This window comes from Arachis ipaensis, chromosome B06 (assembly GCF_000816755.2).
Source record: "Arachis ipaensis cultivar K30076 chromosome B06, Araip1.1, whole genome shotgun sequence".
In the NCBI taxonomy this organism is placed as follows: domain Eukaryota; kingdom Viridiplantae; phylum Streptophyta; class Magnoliopsida; order Fabales; family Fabaceae; genus Arachis; species Arachis ipaensis.
In genome coordinates, this window is record NC_029790.2 from 103,827,449 (window position 1) to 103,838,906 (window position 11,458).

Genomic DNA, 11,458 nt, shown 5'->3' on the forward strand with positions numbered 1-11,458 from the left:
CTTTATGTAGTTTCATATATTAAGTATTAGTGGGGGCATTGGTGTAAGCGAAGGATAGAGAAATCTGATTAGGAGTTGTGTTGTTCTTCTACTAAATTAATTAATACGAAAAATTCTTCATCAGATGCTCCAAACCAAAAAGAGCTAGGGACGAGTCATTACTTAGTAATAGTAACAGAGTATACCACTTCTCCTTTTAGACGAGTGCTAGAGGCAAGTAAATTTTATGATTTATAATTATTAATTAATTATTATTAATAATTTTAATGATGTAAAATTTTATCTAAAAATATAAAATTGTTCACTTTACTTTTGTTGGTTAAATATTAACCAAATTTTAATATATAAAACTATTGTCCCTAAACTTTTTTCTCCCATTATACTACACAACAATAATGATCAACGATGAGCGCATCTTTTTTTTTTTGGGGGGAGGGGGGATTTTAGGATAAAAATTTTCCATAATTTTATTATAAACTATATGTTTTTTTTAATTTGGCTTTTCATAATAAAAGATTTAATCAATTTATTTGTTTCTATATTTTATGTTTTTATCCCTATTCTCATTAATAATAATGGGCCTAACGATGGCGCAATGTATGAGTATTTTCATTGTGTCCCCCTTCTTGATTCCCAATTTGAATGATAAAATATAGGGATTTTAAATGTCAAGAAATAGACATTTTTGTCCTGCTACGACTATATCATTATTCTTCTATCTCTTTAAAAATTCTTTAAACAACATTTAAATCAGGGGCGGACTAGATGAAATATTAGAGGAAAGCAAAAAATATTTACACAATAAAATAAGACTAAAATAAAATTTTAAAGGAGACTAAACTGAAATTTACATATAATTTACATGTAAAAAATTAAAATTAGGAGACCATTAACCCCCTTTCTTTATACCTGACTCCGCCCCTGATTTAAATATTTTTTTTTTCCATTTCACTCCATGCCATTCTCCCTTTTCTTTCTTTCTCTTTTTTTTTTCTTTTTTTTTTCAACATAGCTTTACTTTCATTTGCCCTTAACAGTACTACCACCTTTCCGATTATCACCAGAACATGGCCAACTATCCAAAAAGAAAATCAGCTATTAACAAACACACATTGCATGCATGATGCGGATAAGTAAAGTAACTAGGTGATTAATAATTTTGTTAAGTGAACCAAAGATAAGCCACATGTAATTATAACATTTCATAGTACTATTATTTAATTATTATTCCAAATTTTGTTTTCAATATTACCACAAAGAAATTAATTAATTAAAACTTAGTCATATATTTTCTTTATTTCCTTTATCAAATTTTGTTTGTCGATCATATCTTAATTATATATTTTTTAAATAAAAAGTGTTTAAATTTTTGCAGATAATGCTGGTGAGATAAGCCTAGGCACAAAGAAAACACATACACATATATGGAAAATAACACATAAGGCAGAAAGAAGCAATATATATATATTGCGATTCTTGTTCTCTTGTGATTTTGACGTTCAAGGGACAAAGTGAATTTATACGACCATGATATAAAGCCAAAGAATGTTTAATTTTATTAGAATTATTTGTCAAGTTGCATGAACTATATAAGAAGAGCACAAGTCAAACACGACCCATTAGATACGTCGTATCTACTATCTAGCAGTTACACGTATCGAAATGTAGGTATGCGCATACGTAATTATATGATGGAGATAACAGGATGATAGAGACACGTAGTGTTTCTTTTTTGTTTATCAAAAATACTACACGTCTTTTAAAATTCAGCATTTCGTCAATTTTTGAATTTAAATAATATTATTTAATTATTTTTAATTAAAAAATATTTTTATTTTTAGATAAATACATTGCTTTTTTCTTAGAATAAAATTTTCTACTATTAACACATCCAAAATTAACACAAATAATATAAACACACATCCAAAATTAAATATTTATACATTCAAATTATATTAATATTACAAATTTCACATAAATAGAATAGTGTAAAAAAATTCTTAACACAAACACATAAAAAAACGCCATAAACATTTCAATATTATGTGTTAGAAAATTATTAGAATTAATTTAGATCAATTAGCATCGTCAATATTTATATAGCATATCTATACATTAATTGTACTTTATTACTTTGATTCATTTAGCACCTATAAATGCCCCTTGTATATTGTACCTCAAAACACAACTTAATAATACACTTTTCAGATTACTCTCTCAGTCTCTTGTTTCTAACATGGTATCAAGAGCTTAGGTCTTTTTTTTTTCAATGAATATTAGTTCATAGCCCATTGTTTTTTTTCCTTTCCGGCAGTGTTCTTTGGCCTCTTTTTTCGTTCCCTTTTAGACGCTTTGGTTCATCACCCCCGTAACCATCTTGTTCGTCTTGTCGCCGTGATTCCAACGCAATCAGAACCGCCACCATCCACCGCCAGACGCGCCTCCATGCGCCGCCGAAAGACGCTGCCACGACCAGGTTGATCTTTCTTCCAGATTCCACCCGTGGCTCTTTGCTCGCATTTTTCGATCTGTTTCCGATGCTTTGGTTCGTCACCTCCGGCATCATTGTGATCCTCTCTTCGTCAGCTTTCCAACGCCGCCGAGTTCGCCGCCAGAAGCCCTCAGACGCGCCGCCACGCGCCGCTGGAAGTTCGCTGTCCACCTCCATTGTTCCTCCTTCAAGATGCTTCAGTAGCCGTTGGATCTTGCTGCTGATCCCACGATCCTGGAGCCTCCACGTGTCACGCCACCAGTTTTCCCTGCGACCCGCGCACCCGCTCTTGACCCGACCCGGCCCGCGCGTTGACCCGACCGCCACTTCAACGCCAGCCTGTCTTCTTCGTCCTCTCACGGGCTGCAACGTGTCACCGTTGCCCTGACATGGCAGTGACGTGGCGCTGACGTGGCTGACAAGCGAGACCCTCCCTAAGGTTTTTTGGTGAGCTCTTTCCAATTCCGCGCCCTGTTTTCTCGTTTTCTTCCCCGAATTTGCAATTTTCTTCTTTCTTTTGCTATTTCTTCTATTACTATGGAAAAACCGGATGTCTTTCAGCCTATCCCTGTTATTCTTAATGGCTCCAACTATGCACATTGGGTTGAAGCTATGCGAGAATTTCTTAAAGGGCAAAAATTATGGCGATATGTGACTGGTGATATTGCTTGTCCTGTTAAGCCAACTGTATCCAAAGATGGTACCTCCAAATCCAAGGAGGATGCTGATAAGGAGAAGGATTATGCAGAGAAATTGGAGGATTCGGATAGTTAAAATCATCAGATTATCACCTGGTTCCGCAACACTTCTACTCCTGGCATTCATTTACAGTTTGGGCGTTTTGAAACTGTTAAAGAGGTATGGGATCATTTGGTGAAACGTTACACTATCTCTGATCTCTCTCATCAGTACCAACTGCTTAAGGAACTTCATAGCCTTAAGCAAGAACGTGGCCAAGCAGTTTTTGATTTTCTTGCTCAGATGGAGATTATTTGGGATCAGTTGACCTCTTGTGAGCCTGTTCTTAAAGATCCCACTGATGCTAAGGCATATGAGGATTATTGGAACCAGACACGTCTCATCCAATTTCTGATGGCACTTACTAATGACTATGAGCCGGTCAGGGCTTCTCTTCTTCATCAGAATCCCTTGCCTAGTCTTGAAGATGCTCTTCCTCGTCTTAAGTCTGAAGAAACGCGCTTGGGGTTGCTTCGTTCTAAAAGTGAAACTGTCTTTGCTGCCACCGACAAAAAGGGCAAAATCTATCGCAACTGTAATCGGCCTGGGCATTCCTTCTCCAACTGTCCTTCTATTGAATGTCGTAAGTGCAAACAAAAAGGCCACATTGGCTCCAACTGCCCGAAACTGTTCTGCCATTATTGTAAGCTCTCGGGTCACTTGATTGCTACCTGTCCTACTCGACCACCACGCTCAGATCAGAACAAGTATCAACCTCGTCCCAACAATTCTCTGCATGTGCCTGCCTCTACTGCTGCTGCTGCCACTGAGTCCACCTCTTCCACATCTCTCAACACACCTTCTGGCTCTCCATCCGATATTGAAACTTTTCTTAGGTAACTTCTCTCCTTTCCTGGTAATACCCCCCGCTACTCTTTCCACCCCTCCAAGTAATTCTAAATGGTATTTTGATTTTGGTTGTTTCAATCATATGTCTCCTTTGCGTCATCTTTTTTCGTCGTTGTCTCCCACTACAAATGCATCTTCTGTTAACACTGCTAATGATTCCCTCTTGCATGCAACACATCACGGGGTTATTTCACAGTCCAATATTCATCTTTCTTATGCTTATTTTATTCCAAAATTGAATTTTAATCTTATCTCTGTCGATCAACTTGTTGAACTTGGTTTTGATGTCATTTTTTCAAATTCTGGTTGTCGTGTGCAGGATCGTCGGACGGGAAATATCATCGGGACTGGATGTAAGGTTGGACACTTATTTGAGCTCGAGAACCTTCATGTTCCCTCTACAAATCTCTGTGCTGCTTCCTCTCCATCTACTCTTCACTTGTGGTACCGTCGTCTTGCACATAGCTCCTTAGGCAAATTACGTCCTCTTATATCTACGGGTGTTTTAGGTCAAGTTCAAAATGAGTCTTTAGATTGTATTTCTTGTCGCACTGCAAAACAACCTGCCTTATCCTTTAATAATAATTCCTCTATTGCATGCTCTCCTTTTGATCTTATTCATTCTGATATTTGGGGCCCCGCTCCCACCGCTTCTATGGGAGGGGCTCGATATTTTGTCGTCTTTATTGATGATTATTCACGTTTTACTTGGGTCTATTTGATGACTAATCGTTGTGAGTTGCCTCAGATTTATATTAACTTTGCCACTATGGTTTGAACTCAGTTTTCAAAGGTCATTAAAATTTTCAGACGTGATAATGCTATGGAATATCGTGACTCCAAACTTTTAAATTTTCTCGCTGAACAGGGTACTTTGTCCGAGTTTTCTTGTCCTGGTACCTCTCAACAAAATGGCAGAGTTGAGCATAAACATCGTCATATTCTTGACTCTGTCTGTGCTATGCTTATTTTCTCTTCCTGTCCTGAGCGTGCTTGGGGTGAAGCTGTCCTCACTGCTGTTCATGCTATCAATAGACTCCCTTCTTTTGTTCTTGGTAACACTACTTCCTTTGAGTGTCTTTATCGTACTTCTCCCGATTACAGTTCTCTCCGTGTTTTTGTTTGTGTCTGTTTTGTCCTTCTTCAGCCTCATGAACATAATAAGCTTGAACCTCGGGCTCGCATGTGTTGTTTTTCTTGGTTATGCCTCTGAACATAAAGGTTATCGTTGTTGGGATCCTATCTCTCGCTGTATTCGTATATCTCGTCATGTTGTCTTCTGGGAGCATCATATCTTCTCTAATTTTTCCTCTTTTGAGTCCATTCCTTCTACTCCGTCACCGTTTTTTACTAACCCAAATTTTGATCTCTTTCCTAATGATGATACTACAGGGTCTACCCCAAGTCCACCCCCTCGAGGCTCCTGATCCTCCGCCTTCTCCATATCCCGATGATTCCAGTCCGGACGGCGATCCCGCTCCTAGTGTCATGCCTCCTCCTCCCACTCATTCTTCTAGGGTAAGGAATCCACCTCCTCATCTTCTTGATTATCATTGTTTTTTTACTATTCTTCATCAACATGAACCTAAGTCATTCAGAGAAGCCTCCACAAATCCAAATTGGCAACAAGCAATGCAGGAAGAAATACAGGCACTTGAAAAAGCACACACTTGGAATTTGGTTGATCCTCCTTCTGATCAGGAAGTTGTGGGCAGTAGATGGGTATACAAGATCAAGACTCGCTCTGATGGCTCTATTGACCGTTATAAGGCACGCTTGGTTGCTCAAGGTTGTACGCAAGAGTATGGTATTGATTATGAAGAGACTTTTGCTCCTGTTGCTCGCCTTACGTCTGTTAGAGCTCTCCTTGCCATTGTTGCGGTTAAAAGATGGTCTCTCAGTCAGATGGATGTGAAGAATGCATTTCTTAATGGGGATTTAAAAAAGAAAGTCTATATGAAACCACCTCCAGGATATCCTTGTCCTTCCAGTAAGGTTTGTCTCCTTCGCAAGGCACTTTATGGACTTAACCAAGCTCCTCGTGAATGGTTTGACAAGTTCAGCACTACCATATGCAGTCTTGGTTTTATTTCTAGTCCTCATGAGAATGCACTTTTCATTCGTAAAAGTGAACGTGGAGTTGTTCTTCTATTTTTGTATGTTGATGACATGATCATTACTGGAGATGATGTTGATGGTATCTCTAATCTCAAGACCTCACTTCACCGTACCTTTGAGATGAAGGATCTTGGTTCTCTCAGCTATTTTCTTAGTCTCGAGGTCATCTCCACAGATGATGGCATTTATCTCTCTCAGGCTAAGTATGTTTCAGATCTTCTTGCTCGCGCTGGGATTACAGATAGTCGCACTGAGTCTACTCCTCTTGAGCCTAATATTTGATTTACCCCTATGGATGGCACTATTTTGGATAATCCGACACTTGATCGCCAGTTAGTTGGAGGTCTCGTCTACTTGACTGTCACCCGACCAGACATTGCCTATCCAGTTCATGTCCTCAGCCAGTTCTTGTCAGCTCCTCGTACTACTCACTATGTGGCAGTTCTTCGCATTCTTCGGTATGTCAAAGGTAATCTATTTCATGGCCTTTATTTTTCTGCCCATTTCTCTTTGACCCTTCAGGCATACTCTGATGCTGATTGGGCTGGTGATCCCACTGATCGTCGTTCTACTACTGGTTACTGTTTGTTTCTTGGCGACACTCTCATCTCTTAGCGTGCTAAGAAGCAAACGTTCACTGCTCGCTCAAGCACAGAAGCTGAGTACCTTGCCCTCGCTGACACCACTACTAAGGTTATCTCGGTTCATTGGCTTCTCAAAGATCTGGGTGCTCCTCAGTCGTCCCCTACTGATGTTTTTTGTGATAACCGCAGTGCTATTCAGATTGCCCATAATGATGTGTTTCATGAACGCACCAAACACATTGAGATTGATTGTCATTTTGTTCGGCAACGTATCCTTATTGATGCTGTTCGTCTCATTGCTGTTGGGACACTGGATCAGACTGCTGATATCTTCACGAAAGCTCATCACCTGACTCGCTTTTGGATTTTGTTATCCAAACTCAAGTTGATATCCTTAGCTCCCACTTGAGTTTGAGGGGGGATGTTAGAGAATCATTAAAATCAATTTAGATCAATTAGCATCGTCTATATTTATATAGCATATATGTACATTAATTGTAGGATTCTATGTCTTTATTACTTTGATTCATTTAGCACCTATAAATACCCCTTGTATATTGTACCTCAGAATATAACTCAATAATATACTTTTCAGATTACTCTCTCAGTCTCTTGTTTCTAACATTATGCATGGATTAAAAAAATAAAATTTTTTATTATTAAAAAAAAGAAGGAAAGATTTCTACAAACACAAAAATTGTGAAAGTAATAAATTCTAAATCAAATAGAATAGTAAAAAAACATTCTTAATATAAACACATTTAAAATAAATACCAGACACATATAAAATTATACATAAATTAAAAAAATATCTTATTAATCAGAAAAAAGGAATAGATGAGATATAAAAAATTCTACTAACTACCACATTCGCACATCCAAAATTCGAAGGAGGTGGGGCTATTAAGATTCGTTAACGGAGGAGGCAGTGGATCGACGGAGGAGGCGCGGGGAGGTGCGCATCGCCGGGATAGTGCGCGTCGCCAATGAAGGATATCGCCGCAGAGGAGGTGCGCGGCCTAGGAGAAGACAAACACGGCGACATATGAGAAGGAGAAGACGAACGCAGCTCTGAATTTTTACTGAGAAAAGATTTTACTGTGAAAATCTAATTTGGAATATTTTAGGATTTTATTTGGGATATGTTAGTGTTTACAAGATTTAAATTTTATATTTTGAATTTTAATTTTAGTTAGTATGTTTTTGTAGATTTGTATTTAAATTAAACAATAAATCTATTTGGATATGTTTATTTTTTTTAGGTTAATGTAATAAAAAGACTGAATAAAAAACTAATTTAAAGAATACTAGTTATACTGTTATTTATTAAAAGTATAGAAATTAATATTGTTATACATTAAGATGAGACCTGTTTTGTATTTTGATACGTATTCTACATTATAAATATACAAACAACAGTGCTAATAGGCCAGTAAATTTTTATTTTTGACTAGCAAACTAGTATTGATATTTTTCTACACCAAATAAAAAATAAGACCAAATGCATATAGAGAGCGTGAATACACGCACTTTACCTCACACGCTCTTCTTTTTCCCAAAATCTCTCTCTCTCTCTCTCTCTCTCTCTTGCAGTGAACCCTCTTTCTTGCTCTCAACACTGATGAGTACTCTCAACGTGAATCAGCCTTCTTGAGCTTACTATCCATCGCCAATAACGTCTCCAATAGCATTGTCGTTACTTTCTGCAGCAGCATCTCTTAGCTAGCTCTCTATACATTCCCCTTCATTTCTACTAATGCATTATGCTTTTGCAAGGTTAAAATTTGTATTACTGAAAAATTTTAATGTGAAGGTTAATTAGTTTTTATTTTTATTCATTTATTACTTTCTACAACTCTTTGCTTCTCGCTTTTATTTCTAGTGTATCTGAGCTTTGTATGCAATGAACCAATTGGGAAAAACTACATCAGGAAGTCGGACTCTGCAACGAAAATAGACTGGCTTAGCACCATTGTAATATTGATCTCTTTGTTTAACTCAAATTTGAATAGCCATAGAACTGCTCTTTAAACTTGGTATTTGATCCTGAGTATTTGATCCCGAGTCTCTGTCCTAGATAATATGTTCATTACTGGTGTCATCATTCTGTATTCATTCAAAATATGCAAGAAAAAAATTATAATAACACCCAAAAATATGACTCAATATTTCTTGTCTATTCATGAAAATCTTTAAGCACTCTATAATAAAAATATCTTTTGATTTTAATTTTGATTCATCATATCTTGTTTATGAAACTTAAGTACTTTTAATTTATAAATCTTTAAAAAAATTCGTTATGTCATTATCTCAGTTACTTAACTGGTAATTGACTTTTGACAATGGCTATTGTTAGCAGAGCTTCGTTGTGGTAATACTGACAATCGTTACTGATGCGTTATGCTTCTGGTTGAAAATGTACAATTGATTTGTAACGTGACTAAATTTTTTATTTGTATTTGTGTTAATAATATGTTTTTTTGGTTAATCAAGCAATACATCAATTGACTATTAATCTTTTTTGCACCTAATCAATTGACTTATGTGCTTTTATAAAATATGATTAATATGCAATGATTATTTGAAATAGAAAAAGATCTAGATATTAAGATGCCGTGAAGAAGTACAAATACAAAAAAAATTTAAAACAAGAACAAGAAGAAAAATACAGCAAAAAATTATTAAAGAATTAGCATCTCGAGTATATTGTGTGTTTATTACTTGCAAAGTTATTGTTTTAGCACCTAATGAATTTTATCTATATGATTTTATAATAGTTCTTTGCTTCTTTGTTCTCTTCAATAGTTCAATTTGTATTTATCTATCAAACAATTTATAACAATGAAATTTTGGTACATGATATGAAAACACTCTTAGACTTCACAAACCTTTATTTGTGTACAAAAATGTGAGAAGTGAGAACTAATTTTTTTGTCAATTAAAAGAAAAAAGCTGAGTTTTTGTGAAAAGAAGCAAATTAAAGGTCCCCTTAATCTATGTTTGGTGTGACTGAGTACAATTTTGAATTACATTAAAAGATTAGATAGGTAAATTTGTTGGTTTAAGTTTTAATTATTTGGTTTTGACATGTAATTATACGTATGCTGGATAGTGTGCACGTGGAATTCATTCATCCGTGCATATGTGATGTTCATAACTTTTGAAGTAGTTCATTGCTTATACTTTTGCACCCACTTTAATGAAAATTTGCATACCTTACTCAACATACTTTGCACTCATCTTAATAAAATTTTGTACACATGAATCAGACAGTTTGCACCTACTTTAATGAGATTTTGCACACCTTACTCATTCCAGTTTGCACCCAATGTAATGAAATTTTACACACATATATCAAACAATTTGTACCAAGTTTAATGAGATTTTGCACACATGACTTAGCATAGTTGCACCCATTTGTATCTGTATCTGAATGTGAGTATTACTGTTATTATGATTATGATTATTATTGTTGTTGCTATTATTTTTCAAACAAACCATGGTTAAATTGGGTGAAGATTTTTTAGTTTATGTTTGCAGAAATTGATAAAAAGTCGTTATTCTTCTAATTTGGTTTTCACAATGATAAATTCACTTACAAAAGAGCAAAAACTTGAAGGTGATAAAATGAGATTCTCATCCTCAAAGACTATTCAAGATTGGAAAGTTGATAGGCAGTTATTCCTCGTACTTGCTAAAGCATATAACACAACAACAAGCAAACTAGAGAAATTACTTTAACAAGCCTATGAAAAGCCCATGGCTACAAGAAATATTACATTCAAGAGAATGTAATGTTTTAACATCTAATGGGAGAGATTACTTTAGGAGAGTATTTACAATGTTCATTATTTACTCATTTTTGACACCAATAAGTAGTCTTGTCACATCTCCAAAGCAGTTACGTGCCATTGTTGATGTAAGGTTTAATTATTCTGTTGGTCCCTGTAGTTTCACCAAATTTTTAATTTGGTCCCTATACTTTTTTTTCTTTCAATTGGGTCCTTACACTGCTTTAATTTTGTAATTAAGTCCTTTCTAGTATAAAAATTATTAGAGTTAACTGAATATTTCTTCGCAAATTGAAGGTATTTATAATTAAAAACTTAATTAAATCTTTGATCGCATGTATTTTGGTAAAAATATTATGTTAATTTTATCATTTTTAACATGAAAAGGACGTGATTACAAAATTAAAAGTAGCATAGGGACCCAATTGAAAGAAAAAAAAGTATAAGGACCTAATTAAAAATTTGGTGAAACTATAGGGACCAACAGAGTAATTAAACCTTGATGTAGAGAATATCACAAGATACAATTGAGCAAGATTTGTGCATGATGAGCTTATGAAAGGGGTTAAAAAATTCAAGAAAAAAATACATTAAGTATTGATAGTCGTCTTTATGTTTTGATGGTAATCAATCTATTGTACTTATCTTCTTTTTTTCCTTTTTTGATTTCTCTTTTGATGATAACATTATATTTATTATTATTTTTATAGATTATCTATTATCACAAAGACACATTTGGAGATAAGAAAAATTATATGGGGCTTCCACCACCATGTGTTGCTTATTGAGATAAAGAAAAACTTGACAAAAAGTTGATATAGGAGTCATCAAAGCAAATGTCAATGATTTGTTTTATCTATTTTATCTTGTTAATTTAATATAGCTTT